The 18,485-nt window shown below is 34.8% G+C and overlaps 1 long non-coding RNA gene across 2 annotated transcripts in view; it reads left to right on the forward strand.

Annotated features, from left to right (window-relative positions):
• Positions 1 to 18,485, forward strand: part of LOC110398557 — a 295,015-nt gene that overhangs the window by 156,517 nt on the left and 120,013 nt on the right. For both annotated transcript variants that reach the window (XR_002438459.1, XR_002438460.1), the window contains exon 2: positions 10,465 to 10,529. This is a non-coding gene — a long non-coding RNA (uncharacterized LOC110398557). The remainder of the gene's footprint in view (positions 1 to 10,464; positions 10,530 to 18,485) is intronic.

The following is an 18,485-nucleotide window of genomic DNA, read 5'->3' on the forward strand; positions in this document are numbered from 1 at the left end:
AGAGAAAAAGCATGCAAAGCAATTTCACTTGAGCTAATAGGAATGTGTTTATAATGAGAAATAACTTGTGCTCCTCATATCTGATTTTCAAAATTGTTCAAACTTGTAATGTCTTAAATAAAATTATTTATTCAATTACTTTCCTTGTCTCTAGGACAGGAAAGTAAAAAACACATAGTTAGAAATAGCTATGTACCTGTACAGAAGTAATCAACAGACTTTTCACCATATGTGCAAGGTCCCCATGTAGTAGTAAAGGTTTTACTGTATGAGACAAGAGGGAGACAAGAGATGCTTACTGCAGGAGTATAGAGTTACTCCTACAAAAATGTAAAGAGCCTTTCAGATCAGTATATGAAGGCTATTTCAGTGTTGCACGTCTAGAAATATTGTTACTGGAGTGAAGAATTGGTAGTTGATGGGAGGGAATAGCAAGACTAATATTATCAAAAGGCATATTTTGCAACATCCTTTTTCTGATCCATATTCTGCTAAACACTAATCATCTTGCTCCTTGAGGCTTCATTTCTGTACTAAGAATTTGTATTTCTTTTTCAGAACTGAAAGAACACTAGAGATAGTTGATGTCAATTCATTTCAGGTTGTGTGCATTTTTCTTTGAATATATTTCAGGTCATTTCCAACAAAAAAACTCACAATTTCTTAGAGAAAGGAAAGTAATAAAAAAAAAAAATTGTAGATCAGTAAACTTAACTATATCCAAACAAGATAGTAGAAGCATATAGAAATAATATTTTAGAAGGATATTAATTGTCCCTGCGCCTGTGTTACACTGCTAGAGTAATCTAAGAACTGTTGCATTGCAGATGTTGGGGTCTGTCTGCCTTTTTTTTTTTTTTTTCCCCCTGGGGGAGTTTTCAGTTATAAATTCTGATGCTGACCAAAAGTCTGAGCTGGATGTCAGTATCTTACATCCCAGACCCTTCCTGTTGCTCACTGATTTTTGATGCTTTTATTCCTGCTCCACACTGCTGAGAGATACAAACTATATGCATCTGCATTTATACAAGGTTAAGTGATAAAAAGTTTGTTGTCCTCGTGAGGAAAGACTCAGAAAAGCTTGTGCAGAATTGGCCAAGCCATTTAGTGTGGCTCCTTAGTGCCCGGTGAGCATGGTCAGTAATGGAAGTTAGTGAAATAAAGTGGCCTCTTTATCCTTCCTTGTGTTTCTCAGATCATAGCTTGAAAACCAAAAAGGATTATGAAAAAGGTGGCGGAATTGGTCAGAAAACGCTGTATAAGTAAGAGAAATCAAGCAGGAGACAGTGTGCAACAAAGCACAGTGGCAGGCAAGCACAGTTACAGGACAAAGGGAAAAAAGATTGATAGAAACAGGAAGAGGTAAAGAATTGATATTAATCCAAAAGTGAGGGCTAGCAATGCATGGAACTCTCCAGGAGTCCCTGGGTTTAGGCAGAAGGACATTTGCATTTTACAAAGAAACTGATATCCCTCTTAAATGATTGATTTTGTTTTTCTTCAATTTCAGAGTTATATGGAAAAATATTTAAAAGCATCTAGCAGCTGAGAAATGCAGTAACTCTGTGTGATTGTGTGATTTTGATTTTATTTAAGAGAATTTCAGTTTACATTTAAGTAATGAGAATCTGTAGATAGACATACTGTGGCAAAATTCAAGTGTAGTGGCAGCTGGTGGGGACTGTCTATGCATCTTCCTGTTAGAGGGGAAATACTGTACATTCTTAGCATTGCCTTATTTACTGATTATTATGAAGGAATGCAGCTTAAGGCTGCACCTGCGAATGCTGGAAAAAGGTCTTCCTCCTTCCAGTCACTGTTGAATGCCTAATGCACTTCACTGTAGGGTCATGTACCTTCCCATGCTTTGTTTCTCTTACAGTGAGTCCTTAATTATAATCTTCAGAGTGAAATAACTGCAACAGGAAGAAATGGGAGTGCCCAGTCAACACAAAATATAAACAAGCATAACTTTTGTATTTCTGTAATATTGGGTTATAATGAGCCATGACACGAATTTGAATTTGTGTTTTCCAAAGTTGCTGTTCACTCACTTCTGAGAGTGCAGTAAAGATCAGAAAAGTTTTTCTTCATCTTAAGAATCGTATGCAGAGCAAGATAGAGTACAAAAGGCTTCTCTTGCCCAGTTGTTTCATTTTCTTAGTATGATCCATTTTGTAGTTTATTTTTCCATTGTCTGAAGAAAGCAGTTATGTTACTATATTTCTTAGCAGTTTGTCAGTTACACGAGGTTAATTGATTAATCATTAGCAATCTTTTTTATTCTCATCTTCTAAACTGAAATTAAGTTAACTTATGAGAATGTAAGTATTAAGATTCTTTTATCAACTTATACTATCTATACATCTGTTTCATTTAATATTTATATTATGTTCTAATTCATTTCACATACTCATTATTTTCAGTAACGCTGTTAGATTGGTTCCTTGTTCTTGTCTCGAAATCAGCACTGAGGAATGGCACTTCTGCTTTAGAAAATATTTCTGAGATGGCTCTTAATAAATAATGAAATAAAAGTTCTAAAGAAGAAGGACCCCTGTGACTTTGGAATGCTGACATAGCTGTTTATCTACGTATCAGACATGGTGGAAATGATTAGGCTTTCTTTAGATTGTCTGATAAATCAGCGAAGCATTGATTTGGAAGGTCCATTTGTCTCCTGAAGCTGAAAGATAATTCAATATCTATTGGGGGACACCTGCTCTACCATGCCAGAATAGCTCTGTCTGCTGATATGCCTTAATTATAAATGCATTCTCCAATCAGACTGACAAGTGCTAATCAAAATTTATTAAACTGAGGACTTTAGTCATAGTGAGGTAGAAAAGAAGAGAAAAAGACAAAACAAAAAGCTAGCTGTTTTATACCACCTCATTCTATGGTTAAGTATATTCTAACATAACTTTAGATGAATAGAACCTTTTTTCCTTGAATACTTGTAAGCTATTTATCAGAAAGAGAGTGAAAAAATAAACTTGGAAAGCTGCTAACTGCTTTTGAAAACTAGTAAGGAAGGAAGGATGGAAAGAATATTTTTTTAATGAGATCAAACTATGTTCTTTTAGTGACACTGATGAAGTCAGTTATGCCAATGAGAATTTAAAAATATACTCAGAATCAGAAACTTATTGAGCAGTTTGTTTAAAGTAATTATTTTACCTAATATTGACAGATTCCTAAATTCTTTCTGTTCTCTCAAAGAAAAAAGGGTCATATCCCATTCCAATTGGCTTTCAATGAGATATGCACCCTTCCCCCCCCCCAAAAAAAAAAAGTTGTTACAGAGTTTGAGTGTACTTTTCAGAGCAAGAATGTGAACAACTAAACAGGAGAGAGCTAAAATGCTGGAATATTCATACACGCAGAGAAGAAATGGTTTCATGTTTTGGAGTTTTCCTGAGTTGTCAGTTAATCAACTATTAGCATCCATGTAAATTACTCCTGCTGAGGGTGGCTTTGACAGAACAGAACTTTTTTTAGAAAATACTTGATTTTTCTTCTGGCTGTGGATTCATCTTGTGGTCATTTCTGCCATTTATTTCAACGGGAGAATGAATTGATTTCTGTTTGCATTTCTCTGAAGATATATGTTGGGTGTCCAAAATCAATGCTGGACAAATAAGTCTAATTTCCAGTAGCTAGACTTTTGGACTGTATACTTCCCTGCCAAGGAGCAAATCTACCCGTTGTCACAATTACATGTGTATCATTTCCAATTTCCTGCCTCAGTCTTACTGAGATATTAAGCTTCAGAGTTATTTTTACTCTGTCATAAGATACAAGCCTATACCTTCCATAACAGCTCAGTGTAAGAATTCCTCTATTTAGTTGTTTGTCCTCTTTTTACAAACACAGCAGAATCATTTTTTCAGCATTTCAATTAATGAGCTGTGCAGAACAAGAAGGTTCCCAGAACATTTCGTAACTGACTTGTAGAAAGTGCCGTAGAACATTCATTTCTTTGTCTATGTGCCTGCCCCTTCTCTTCCTGCAGTATTAAAAGATTTGGCTTAGATCTTGGTGAATTTTGTAGTGCCGTAGAAATAAGGGTATTTAATTCTTTTTCTGGATTTTTGTTACCTTTCCATAATTTTGGTGAATGGAAGAATTATTCGTAAAGCAGTTTGGTCTAGTTGTGAAGAAGTATGTCTGCTGAAGACAGCAGAGAAGAATCCATCTTCTCAAATAACTTTTCTTGAAGACTCTAGGAAAACAGTAAAATTTGCTGTGTTGTGCTTGTCTTTCATGTCAGAGGAAAGAGACAACTTCTTTTCAATTAAAATATAATTTGTGCTAATGTGACATTTTCATGTGAATGAGTTTTCAGAACACAGTATGTGCATACCCTAAATCAGAAACACTGAGAGAACAGTCATTTGATTGGATTTTAAGTACAGTTTGACAAGGGTTGAATCAAATAGAAGATAGCATTGCGTATGAATAGAATTGCATTAAAATCTTACTTGTCATAATAACTTCATTTAATCAGCATTAAAAGTATCTAAAAATACATACACTGACATTTAGGAAAATCTTTTTTTTTTTTTTGCTAAATCAGAAATCAGAAAATATTGCGTTAACCAGTTTGTATAGTAAAGCAAATGTAGTATTTCCTCTGGAGGTCTCAAGTATTAAGGCTTGTTAAGTATTTGATAAGCTCTTCCCATGATAACTGGTTAGTTCTGGAAAGGACACCAAAGCATCAGCTCTGTCCACATAGGTTTGCATTCTGATTCCTGCTTATGACATCTGAATCAGTTCGTTTGAAGGGAAAATGTCAGTCAACCTTCTGTTGTAGAAAAGAAAAAAAAAAAAAAAAAAGGAAAAATAAGGAAAAATGCTGTGCATGATATTTCCTGTGATATTTGATGGTATTTGACAGGAGGTGAATAACCCCAACTGGTAATTCTGAGCTCACCTGATTAGAGAACACAGATGACAAACATCAGCAAAACATCTTTGTTCCTGAAATGTGAAAATAACTGCATTTTAACTAAGTTTTGCATTCTGCCTCTGTTTGTGTAAGCTTGAATAAAATTTTAAGTTATGACATCTAAATAATTGAACATGCATTTTTCAAAATAGTAGTCCCTCTGCAACTTAATTAACATTTCTGTTTTCCCTTACAGTAGATTAAACAATTACATTCTTTGTTTCTAATTTCTAGTGCATTTGCATTTTTCTCAAAGAATCTTTGCAGTTTTACTTGCTCCAAAATAGTTCAATTTGAAGCTCACAGCAAATACTTAGAGATTTGCTTGATATTCATGTGATGTAAATGTCTAATCAAATATTATGTTGAATAACCAGTACTGGGGTCATAAATGTTAATTTTCAACTTTGAATTTTCTATTTTGAAAGGGTTTGAGTGAACAAAAACTCTATCTGATTGCAAATTAGCACAGATTTTAGATAGTTGGTTTAATGTTTGTTGGTGATCTGGTACGCAGCTTACACTCTCAGCTGCTAATGCAGATAAGCTATTCTTATATAAGTATCACTGGAGAGTGATTTAGTTTGTATTTCTGTTATTTTTACTGGTAGGAAAAGAAGTGTAGCAAAACTAAAATTATTTTCTATTATGAAGAGCCATAGACAGAACTGGAGTGAATCTCAGTATTTTCTCTAGCCTATGACAAGAAAGGCAAAGGACTCCTTAAAACCAAATGTCCTCTTGACGTAAGGGCTCCTTATGTTCATCCTGCATTCCTGCTCTCACAGTGTGATATTTCTTTGGACTGTAAAACCTGATCTTTTTTTTCCAGCAGAGGAAATAAAAGCAAGCCAAACAGAACTCTAAAAAGAAATTCTGCCAGAAAGCCCAATGGCAATAGTTTTTCTCCCCATATGATGTGACATCTTCAGAGAAAGGAGTTGAGGCGAATAAAATCTTGCTCCATAGTAAAGTTTGTGCATGACACTGAGCCAAGAGGGGATTTTTTTTTTAAATCTGTAAAGCATCCAGTAATGTCTGTACTTGATTTTTCACTTTCCTAATTCTTGTTGGTGTCTTTAGTTGTATCTGCCTTGCACCAGCGGGAGGCTGATAACCTTGATAACCAACCAGCAAACTCGAACTGAGAGGCTCACAATTTGTGATCACTAATAAGCAATGTTATTGGTGATCAGTTAATTGTGTGCCAGCTTTGACTGTGTGATGCTACCTTAATGGCAATTACATTCTCTTGTATGAACAGTTGCTTAAAGGACAAGCTGTGGCTGGGAGCTAGCAATTTCCTCATTTGTGTATATTGTGTTCTATATTTTGGTGGTAACAGTACAGTCTGCACTATTTATATTTGTGTGCATTTTAAGACAGCCCATAGAACTTAAGGGAAAAAAGTGTAATCTATGTTACACCTGATGTAACCATTTGTGTAATGTTATTTTTAGTTATATGAGTTGTGGAGGGGATTCACATTTCTTTGAACTGAAGAGAAGCCAACATGCAATAAACAGCTCAGGCAGTATTTGCTCATTGGCATGTTATAGTGCAGCATCATGCTTGTTCATCTGCCCTGCTGTGTGCTACTGATGTAGTATCACATTTTTATTTAGCCTGAGTTGCCATAGCAACCACAGTACTCATGAGATCACATTTCAATTAGGAATTTCCTAGCAATCTTGATCCAAACATGTGTGCCTTAAGTATGCAATACGCTAATCAGCCCATTGAATGCAGAAGAGATTGATAAATGTGCTGCTTTCCGGGACTTGTTTGCTTGCAGGAAGGTAAGTCCAGCCTCAGCGTATTATGGAAATCTCCTTCAATTTTGAGTATTACTGAAATAAAGCAGGAAGAGTAAAAAACAGTCTTTACCAGACAGTAGTGCAGAAAAGGAAGTATAAAGTGAGAAGTATTGCTATGTCTTCATATATGTTGGAGTCTGCACATAGTATGATGGTAACAATATGTGCTACATTTGACCGCAGGACTTACACCTCTTCTTAAGAGGGAAACAGATTTCATGGCGTGTGAGTTTAGGAGTGACTGCTGCAATATCGGAATCAGAAACCATGTAGGAGATTGTATGTGTTCCTCAGAACGAAATACCCAGTTAGGTTGTTTGCTGTGCCTTTGAAGAAGTCTAAAAATAAAGGAACACGTGAATGTTGCCACTCTGCAGGTTAGAAGGCTATCTAGTTAAAATGCAAAACCATTTATGGAAGAAAATAATTAAGAATCAGTTTGGAATTGCCTGAATTCAACTTCTTCCTCTGTCCCTTCCAGTATGCCAAACACTTCCACGTGTTAATCGTGTAACTCTTTCAACTTTAGTGTTAGCAGTGTCAGTGTACCTGTAGGTACCCAATGTGTCCTGAAATAAATAATGAACTAATTAAACCACATAAAGATCAAATTGTTTATCTTTGAGGTATGATTTTTTCATTTTATCAAGATTTTTTACAAATCCTAAAATGAAACTAAACATTTTCAACAAAACAATCTCAAACTATATCCATAAATCAGTTCAGCATTAATGCTTATTGTAGAAGAATGGAGATCGATCTAGACATCAAATACTGAGGTAACTTTCCAGTATGCTTACTTGAACATTCACTTGAAAAAAATGTTTTGGGGAGGAAGAAGCTTACATTGGAGAACTTGGAACCACTGCTACTATTCATGCAATCTCAGAAAGGAGCAGGCATGGCAGAATTCAATTTCCCAATGCAGCATAAACTGCAGAAGGTTAAAATGTCATTGCTAATTTGCTATTTAGAAACTTTTACCTTGCTGACTATAACCTAAAGTTCCACCATTTTACATTTGACTGCTGTATAACTCCCCCATGCTTTTATGCTCTTTGATCTTCAAGATGTTTAACAATTTGGGGATTTCTGAATTACAACTCGCAATGATTTCTGGATAGGGCATTGCATAAACATTTCAAGAATAATACATCTATTCTATGTAGTTCAGCAATAATTTCCTGTGCTCAAGTAATTTTGATAAACACATGTGTCTAACCTGTTTGTCTTTAAACCAGCATGAGGCACTGGCCAAAGATTTATAGCATTGTATTTCCCACTTCAGTATAGCAGAGCTTTCTTGGTAAAAAATAGTGTTAAAGTGCAGCCAGATGTTCCAGAAGGAGCATTGTACCATATCTGCTGTTAAGTACTCACGTAGAATTCGTATTCAAAGAGGAAATCAAGAAATAAGATTTGTTTATTGATCAAAACTAGGCAGAAATAGAAAAGTAATGTCTGGATCTCCACTGGATGATTTAGTTAATCCTCTGCCTGTTGTACTGAATAATGTTTTAATGATGGATACAAGTATTTCATGCTGACCTGGTTATGACACTTCATACTATGCAGTTCCAAAGTGTTATAATTCAATATCCTCTGCACAATCCATTAGCTGCTTAATTAATTGCACTAATGACATTGTCCAGTGTTTGATACTTAGCGATAGAAGATTAGGTTGAAGTAACATTCAGCCTAAAACCAATTCATATAAAAACTCACTAATATTATCCCAAGATACCATCTGCAATATGAGCAGCTATGAATATCTATGACAGACTATAATGAAAGCACTCCAGTGAAAACAGCAATTCTAAGAAATTTTTATGTAAAACAGTTATGTGCTCCTGACTATGCTATTTTATACCTTTTTTCCTGCCACTTAAACAAAAAAAAGAGAACAATATAACAAACAAGAAAGAGTTCTGAAACAGAACTTGATACTATTGCTTTCACAATATAAACTTTTTTTTCTTCTGCTTGCATGGCACACCACTCTGTCAAAGTTCAATACTGCTGCATAGTGGCAGTATGACAGCTCGTTTTCATAACTAATTCAAGAAAAAAAAGAGTATACGTAGCTTTTCTTTGTATTTGTATCCTACTTAGCATGGGGAAAAAACAAGTAGAACTTTAAATTGAACTTCATGCTCTGTATTATTCTCTCCAAACATGGACTTTGAGTGGTCAACTTCTTAAGAAATGTTTGGAACATCATGGCAAAATGGAAGTTTCTAGGATCTGACTATTCTTTAATATCAGGCTGTTTTCATTAGTTGTCAACATAAACCCTAAAACCGTGTTTTGATTACTGCAAGGGAAATGTAAAGCCAAGCTCTTATCTCCCACAGAAAGACTAAAGAATTCCTGTGGTGAAATAAAAGGTTAAATACAGACTTTTCTTCTCCAGAAAAAGAGATTGAGAGAATAATTTGGAAAAGTGCTAAATAGATATTAATGATGTTTCATATTTTGATGTTAAATGATAACAAAACCTAAACGAGAAATGTAGTATGGAGCTAGTGAATGGGTTACAGATGCATTTTAGAACAAGGAGCAGAAAACTCTTCCAGCTCTTGCTAAGGAGACTTAATAGGCTAAATCCTATGCTGGTGACTGCAAAAAGCAATGTGTATTGGCAGTTTAACTAATTCTGTGATTAGTAACTAAAAAAATAGGTGGTTAGGAATTGCATCAAGAACGTAGGCATGTATGCATGAATATGAATGTCTAAAAAATAATTTCTAAATCATAAGAAGCTTTCATCAGCATCTAGAAATCATTTTCTGATGCAGAAGAAAGCAGTTTTCCTTATGATGTTTTCTCTCTGGCTCAAAGCATTGGCTTTTATGTACAGAAAGATTTTTCCATGTTTGTTCTATCTTTATGCCACTAGGATAAAAGTAGCATTATCGTTAGTTATCTTCAGTAAGAAACTAAACATTAGGGAAGCTGTTATTAGTGTCTAATGCTTGTGTAATTACCTGCTGTTAAAACAGATGACATTTTCCCTTTTAAGTAGCTGAGGGGAAACAAAAACCAAAAAACCTGTGTGGGAGTCAGTGCCTGAGATATTTCCAACATGTGGAATGCAAGTCCAGTTTTATGAATTTGAACTTTTTTGTACTGTACAGTCTTTGAAAATATGATTTATATGCAGTTGTGTAGACAATACAAAAATTTTATATAGAAATAATTCCTTGTGTTTTGTAGAATTCAGAGTTTCAGGGTTTGTTCCTTGAAAATGGATTTTCAAGCTCTTGAATAAGCACACTTTCTTTCTCTCTTTTTTTATTTTCCACTGAGAGTGCTACTTTTTCTTTTTTCTTCATGTTTAGTTTTATAGGTGTAGTTTATGGCCATGACATGTAATGATAATCTGAATTATAAATAAATTGTTGATTTATTGGCATCCAAAGATTTTTCCATGTGTGTGAAACTTTTTCCTGTGACAGAAAACAATGTAATGAAAAATGTTCCTTCTTTCCAATTGGAAAATTTTGGAAAATGTAGGAACAGGTGTCACCAATTTTCAACTATACTGATTTGTTTAAATATGGAATTTTTTATGGCATCAATGTTGCAGAAATGCCTGTAGTTGATAGCTGGGGTTATAGGGACTTAATTTGATGTAATTTCTGCTGCTTAACACTTATTAACTTTTTTTATTCTATTTATTATTCTATTTAGGAATAAAAGAGAAAGAGTTGGGAGGTATATACCAGGCCAGACCGGAAGGAGACTAACAACAAAGTGTGAGTAGAAATCTATTCAATTTTTTGTTTGATTTTGCTTTATAATCCATCTGTGATAAGGACATGCAATACGTATTTGAAAATGGATGTTTAAAATACATAATAGGAAAAATATTTTCATTACTGCTTGAAAATCATATTTCTTTTCAGTTCCACAAATCTAATCTTCTTACGTTCTATGTTTTGTGTGTGAATAGCAGACTAGATTTCAGATCTGGAATGAATTGTTTATATATGTTTAAGGCGTTTGGGGATTAGTTGCAAAAAGAATGGGATTGCAAATCCCTGAACTCCAGCACCTTGAGTTCTATCTCCAATCTAAATCTGAATGCTGTAGAAGTCATATGTAAGAGATGGTTAAGGAAGTGAGGACCTTCCTATAGTAATCCATTAAAAAATAGTGAATGATGAGAGTTCATATGTAGCTACAAGACTTTTCTGTGGTGTAAAGAGAAAACGCTAATTTATAGGCAATGTATTTTGCTTGTTGCTGTTTTATAATCTTATTTGAAATATGTATGACTGTATTTTCCTGTCAGTGCTTGCAAAATTTGGGGAAAAAAAAGACTAGATCTTTCTATGATTTTCCTAGAAACATAGCCATTTAAGCCACTGTTAACATATTGTGGTCTCTCACTTTAAGGTTTTGTACATTAATTTTCTATGATGCTGACTTGCTGTGCTGATGACTTTCTTAGCCTACCAGCTATAGTAAACCAGGGACTTTCCAGACTTATTTTTTTCTAGAGTCAATGGCATAAATATTATATTGGGAATAAAGTTATCAAAAACTTCATACTTCATTAAATGTTTGAAACTTTATTGTAGTATGTATTCAGTCTTGTTACTGTAGTAACATCACTGAAAACTGAAATTTGACTTTGCTTGTGGAGAAGGGGATGGCTGTTTTATGAATTCAAACTATATGAAAGAATACAGAGACACACAATCACTCTGTGAGAAGCAGGTGCAATAAAAAGTGAAAGTGAAGCAAGATGGCAAAAAGTAAATCTGTTGTTTCTGAGTTTTTCCACGGCTAGAAGGGAAGAAGTTAGTTTATCAAGAATGTCTTTCCAGGCCTCCGCTATGCCAGTTGCTAAGCCTCAAAGCCAGTCGGTACGGTAAAAGAAACTTAAATTCCAGGAAGATCCATTCTTATCTGCTGTTCGAAGTATAACTGTGGTTCCTTAGTTAACTGTGAGATGAAGGCAGTTTATGAAGACAGATTAATGTAGCTGCCACCTTCTACCTTGCCAAAGTTATATGGGCAACAAGCTATGCAGAGATGAGAAACTTGTGATAAGGATGTAATTATATAGACTGCAAAGCTGACTGTCTGGGTGAGGAGGCATGGCATACTGGCCTATCCATTTCAGATAGATGTTTAGGGGCCATTTTACATCCCACAGTTAAGATGTGCCTTAAAGAATTTAATGCTGTCCTTATGACTATAACTCATACCTCTGGAACATTTGCAGTTTGTGTGCTCAATGGAAGTCCTTTAGTCCAATAATTTTAAACATTATTGAGCTAGATGCTGAAGGTTGTGGCATTTTTTTTGTTATATTAAGAAATTGAATCAAATGGATTTTTTATGTCTTCAAGAAGTCTAAATGATTCACATGCTGCACCTTTAACATGTTGTCTCAACAAGTGGGATTTCTGTTGTGTTACAGCTGGAAAAGGATATTTTTGTTTTCTTTATGTGCATTGCTATAAAGAAAAGAGCTCGTGGAAATTCACAGAAGTGAGAAAATGGTTTCATTCAATTTTATGCACCTGATATTGGTGATTGATGAAAGTCATAGAACAGAGAAGGAGGTAAAAATAGAGTTCTGAGATTTTAAGATGACATGAACTTAATGCTCCCGCTCCATTCCATCAAAACCTAACCTAACCAAAAATTTATCAGTAATGGCTGAGTCTATCCAGTGTAAGAAGTTTTACAACCTTCCTCAGCTATATATTCCATGATTTACCCGTCATACTTTGAGAAGGCTTTTCCTAATGTCTGTTTTGTGCCTTTCTTGATGCAATTTAAACCTCATTGCTTATTTTTCTTATCAGTGGTAGAGATCTCATTATCCCGTTCTATTTTGTTGTAGGCATATTTGTTATTCTGTGTCCCTTTGCTCTTCTCTGAACTTAAAGGATGATACCTAGTCATACTTCTCTGCCTTCTCACTCAGCTATAGAAAATCTGTTCCGTGATTGCATGAGCTACTTAGCTGTACATCCCAGAATTGCAGTGATTTGTATACAATATAGTCAGTTGATTGATTTTAGGTTTATTGTACAGCCCCCATTAATTATATTTTTTTCTTTTGCCTGTGATGACTTTGCAGCTGTATGACAGATAACTTAACTGTTTTATTTATGGCCAGAACCGTTGATTTTATTCGCTGCCATGTATTCTGGCCTTTTCAATGCTAGAAACTGCTTTCCTAGAATGACATCTTACAACTCGTAGTCTGGGATTTGATATTTTAATTATGTCATGGCTAAAACTGCATGATACTGACAAGCTCCTTCCCTCAGCCAGAAGATGTTCAATATGGGCTGCAGTAGCCCAGATTAAAATGACCTTGAATTCTTTTATTCATTTTGAGTCCTAATCCTCTCACGAAATTTTTCCAATGTGTCCAATTTTCTTACCCTTTTCCAAAATATTTTTAATAAGTATTTTCTGTGAACACATTTATTCATGGGTAATTTCTTCATGGGGAACAAACCTTGCGTATGTTCCCTAAAACCATTAGATATGAAAACTGTTATACTATAATCTAACAGCATTTCAATTCTGGTTATTAGAGCATTAAGATTAGTTCTGTTTTGCAATCAGAATATGAGCTTTTCTCTAGGAGTCCCAGTGCAGGTAAGGAGGCATCCCTTTTTGCCACTTGGCTGATGACAGAATAGACTACAGATCAGCATCTGAGAACAGCTCTTCGTTTTTCTTTTTTCATCCTGACTGAATTGTTCCTATCTCCCTAGAAAGTGAAATGTAGAAAGTGCCACTGCTTTGAAATGAATCCACTTTGAATTAGTATTATATTGCAGCATTTGTTTAACCAGACAGAATGTTATTTGTGTACTAGTTTTGGAGGAGGTGAAAGCACTGTTTTTGTCTGATTGTGTTTCCCCCATCCCTGACACAATAATAATTTCAGAAGAGGTACTGGCATACTTTAGCAAGTTTGCAGATCCAGGCATAACCTCCTGCCTTCAATCTTTGAAAGGTTACTGACAAAGAGGTGTTTTTTATTCTTGTGTTAATTTAAGATATTTAGTTATCTGCCTCTTAGATGTATATATTTCTGTACTTTAATTACTTGGTAACTCTAGACTTGCAAGTTTTCTGTATAGAGACTTTAAACTAGAAATGTTTATACTGAAACTATGTTAGCTGTTATATTTTAGTAGTACATACGTTCCAAATTTGTTTTATGCATCACATTTATCATTTTGCTTATGATTCAAAACACACGGATGTGTTTCCAGGGTTTCATGTAGTGTAAATAAATGTAAAACAAGCTCCTTGCACAAAAGTGATATGAAGTAATCAGCACCAGGAAGGCTAAGAAGTTAAATGATACTTGGAAGACTGTAATTAATATTAATTGTTTGCTTTCTAGAACAAGTGATTAAGCAACTCCACCTCTTTTGCTTGATATGCAAATCCAGCTGAATGGTAACATTGTATGATAAACACACTGTTAGAAAATCCACTGGTTGAATTTTAATCATCCCGTGTAGCAGGAGAGGCAGGACTTGACAGTGTGTGCAACAGTTAAAGAATTTCAGGAGCTTTTTAAAACCTGTCAGTTGTCTGTTTCCAATGATAGTAGGAAAGGAGATTGGTTTTTTGTTGTTTGTTTTTTTTATGAACTAGCTCAGAAAAGTGGAAAACAGACCTCTCCTATTCTCTTAGCCAACGCTTTTTCCCCTTGGACTTGGGAAATTGACTCACAAAGCTCCTGGCAAAATATGATTGGACCTTTAACTACTGGGAACTATATGTCGCTTTCTGTGAAGGTTTAAACTAATCCTCTGTAAAATACTATTCCTTGATTTTTGCTACTAAAAGTAATTCCCTCAAGTGACTGTAGTTCAGTTACTTTTCTCCTTTTTTTACCTTCTCACAAACTTTATAACAGACACCAAAGGCACAGGGAAAAAGATTTTTGCTTTTTTTCTTCTTTCTTTTTTAAATAGTTCCTTTGAATCTTTTTGAGTATTTTCTATTTACGATTTATTTTTATGTGGGGGGTTCTCGTGGATTAAAAGCTTGATGTGTTGTGTGCTCTCATAGCCCAGAAGGCCAACTGCATCCTGGGCTGCATCAACAAGGAGCAGCAGCAGCGTGAGAAATGGGATTGTCCTCCTCTACTCTCCCCTGCTGAGGCCCTATCTGGAGTAAAGCATCCAGGCCTGGGACCCCCAGCACAAGAAAGACGTGAATCTGTTGATTTTTAAAAGACCCTTCCAACCCAAGCCATTCTGTGGTTCTATGATTTGCAGTCTAACACTGATAGTTGTTCACGCATCTTTGTGATAGTCGCAAGGAGAAAGACTGCTGAAATCTACCTCAAACTGTCTCGTTAAGGGATCTGTCATAAATCACCTTATGTATTGAACTGTACAACCATTCTAAGTATTCCAGCCAAATGCACTGTCTGATCATAAATTTCTGTTTCTGGGTTATAGACATGCTTTTAAAAAAATACATATGAAGTTTGAGTATATTAAAAATGAAGAACAGTTTGTATATCAACTTAAAGACTAGCGTTTTTCCAAATGAAATATTTCTTGTATGGTGTTTGGACACCTTTGTTGGCCTTGTGCCAAGAGTTATAGTTTTGTTTTGAGGGTGGTGGGGAGGGCTGAACATTTTGGTATATCTTCTGAGAGGGATAACTAATTTTCCTGCTGCGGTACAAAAATAAAGTATAAATGAAATAAAGAATAAGCAGAGAGAGTCTGACTGTTGTGATTAAACCTAGAGCTATGATGCCAGCTTTTGATTTTTAACAGTGAAGCCTCAAGCTGTCCCAGTGATACAATGACCCTTTCCATTTTGAAATAGGAAAAAAAAAAAAGCTTATAAAATAATAACCTGACAATCACTGATAAGTTGTTTCCTGGTTTTGATTTCATTCCTACTGGGTGTGTATCACAGGGCTGATCAGCATGGACTTCTCTGAAGTTTCTGGAGAATAGAACTACACCCCTGGATATTCCTCTCCCTTCACCTTTTCCGTATTTCCTATTTACTATTGTACATACAAAATTCAAAAATAGGTGAGAACCTCCACTTAGCTGCCTATGAAAGCGCTGAGTTGAATTTGTTTGCCTTCATAATCAGTCTTTATTTAAACTTCTCGTCTTGGCTGGAAGTATTGGAACAGCTGTGCCACATGCTGTTATTCCTAAAAAGAGATGTCCAGACTGTCTGCAGTGGAATGGGGGAGATCCTCTAGCACTTGCCTGGGCTTTTCCAGTCATAGCAATAAAAATGAAAAGAAGTAGGTTTTTTTGCTTAACATGGTGTGGTTTTAGCTGCATTTTAGTAGCTTGCTCTGTTTGTTGTGTCAGAGTCCAGTGTGGCTCTCAAAGAGAGGAGGTGGTGTTTCAAAGGCAGTTACGTGTTTCAGCTACTAATGAAAAGATGATTGGTAGCAAATGCAGGGACTGAATCCTTGCTCTGGTTACTTGGGTTCCAGAGGGGTTTTGTATTCGACTCAGTTGCTGACTTAAATGTAGTGATCTGCTGATAGATAAGTAACACCTTATGAATTTAAACTTTGAAGGTAGGAAGAATGCATTATACCACCTAATTGGAACAATGTATGTTCTTTTTTTTCTCATGTGAATCTACCTGGAATACCTATCTTGCAACAACAGATGAAAATCAGTGATGATTGAATTCTAATTAAGAATCTAGCTGCATCACCAGTGAATGGAAAGAGTAATCAAGTTCTGCTCACATGTTATAATAGTTATTCATTCAATTTGCATATTTCCTTCATATCACTCGGTTCCCTAATTTGTTCCTTCTTTGCCTATTCCATTTGTATCAGTGTTCTTCCTATTATTTGTTTTTAATTGCGGCTATTGAAACTATTGAAATTGTAGTTTTGTCATCTTATTCTTGGCTTTGAACGTGAGCACTAGAGGTAGTTATTGCTGGTGGAAGTATTAAGAACTTCATAGATATAAAAGAACAACCTTTTTCCTTTGTGGTGCAGGATCTGAAAAGGATAGGAAAGTCCCAGTCTTTTTACTCTGAAAGCATTTGATCAGTTGTTATGAGCCTTTATGAAATTTGGTTAGTGAACAAAATGTATATGTTGAATGCAGTTTAACTTCACAAAGGGAAGGAGTGGAAGAAAAAATACTGGACTGAGTTTTTGTATTGTTTTATTTAGTTTCTTTATTTTCTTATTGTTATATAAGTATTTGTAACTGCTATAATTAGGGGCATAACTATGGGTGGATATCCCTCCTTAAAAAATATTTTGTAATATCATTATTGTTGGCATATAAAAGAAGGAATTATTTATAAGAATAAAGACATCTATGTTGTATGGTGCAGCTCCGTTCGTAGGAAGGGTTTTTATTATTCTTCAACTTCAAATAATTTTCAAATAAGAAAAACAAATGCCAAATAGTACTGTTACTTTTAAAGAGAGGCTGGTTGAATTAAAAATCTCATATGAAGTGGCTTGTTGCATACTTGCATAAGTCTCTGCAATTGCAAAGCAAAGACAAGAGATAAAAGAAATCTGGAAGGTGATACACTAATTAGAGAGTATTTCCAACAATTATTTTCTATTTCTATATCTTTTGAATATTTTTATCTATGTGTACATGAACTCAGATCGTTTATAAAATAAGTACTTAGAATTCAGTTTTCACAAATATTGTATGTCTGATACCATAGATCCTTTTGCTCTCAAACTTGCTTGGGAATGAAGGTAAGTCTAGTTTTATAGCTTGTCAGTAAATTTTTAGAGAACACTTAAAATTTAAGAGAACTCCCTTTAAGGAATATTACTCTTTTCAATATTTTTATCAATTCTGCTTGACAACTACTGGAGCAATACGAGCAGATAATTCTGGCTCAAGACAATTCTTCCCCGGGGATTTTTATTTGTTACAATATACTTATTACTTTTGGACAAAAATTATATGAATAGAATTTATCTATCCAGGCCAAGACTGGATTTGATACGGTCATTTATTTTATTATTTATAATGTTTTCTTTTGTTTTTTATTTTTTTGCCAAGGCATAAGATTAACTGGCCATCTGTCTATTTTACTACAAAGCAGTACCTGCTTCTCATTATTGGCAGTTAATTTTGTGGCAGAAATTCATTGAATATGTTCTCGTGTTCTGGTATATTGAGTGACATTCACAGAAATCTAACAAATCCAATCAGAGTATTAAAGGATACTTAGTAGAAGAAAAGTGTCATGAAAAATATTCATATTTGCCACTATTTAAAAATTGTCATTAGTGTCCTTTCATGTCATACCACTTGGCCAGATTCGTTCTGAGTATCTCAAAATACATGAGATATTTCCAGCGGAAAGATGTAGAATTGTTGGGCACAAGACTAGAATGGCTGTGAGTGATCTTGTGTCTGTTCAGTACACTAATAATATGAAAAGATTCTGGTCCCATGTGTTAAGAACTGTAGACTTGCATCTATTTTATATTAAGTCATAAATATGTCATGAAATGTCTGCTCAGAAGCAAAAGGATAACTGGAGATAATCAAGTGTTCTCTATTTAACTTCACTAAACTGACGATTTATTTAAATTCTTTTTTTTCCCAGCAAGGTCTTGAGAACATTTATCAGTGGAAAAAAACATCCATTCTAACAGAACACCCGTTTGAATTTTTCTACTATTGTAGTTTGCGACAACATTTTTTAGATCTTCCTTCTGA

Source organism: Numida meleagris, chromosome 4, assembly GCF_002078875.1.
Source record: "Numida meleagris isolate 19003 breed g44 Domestic line chromosome 4, NumMel1.0, whole genome shotgun sequence".
Classification (NCBI taxonomy): domain Eukaryota; kingdom Metazoa; phylum Chordata; class Aves; order Galliformes; family Numididae; genus Numida; species Numida meleagris.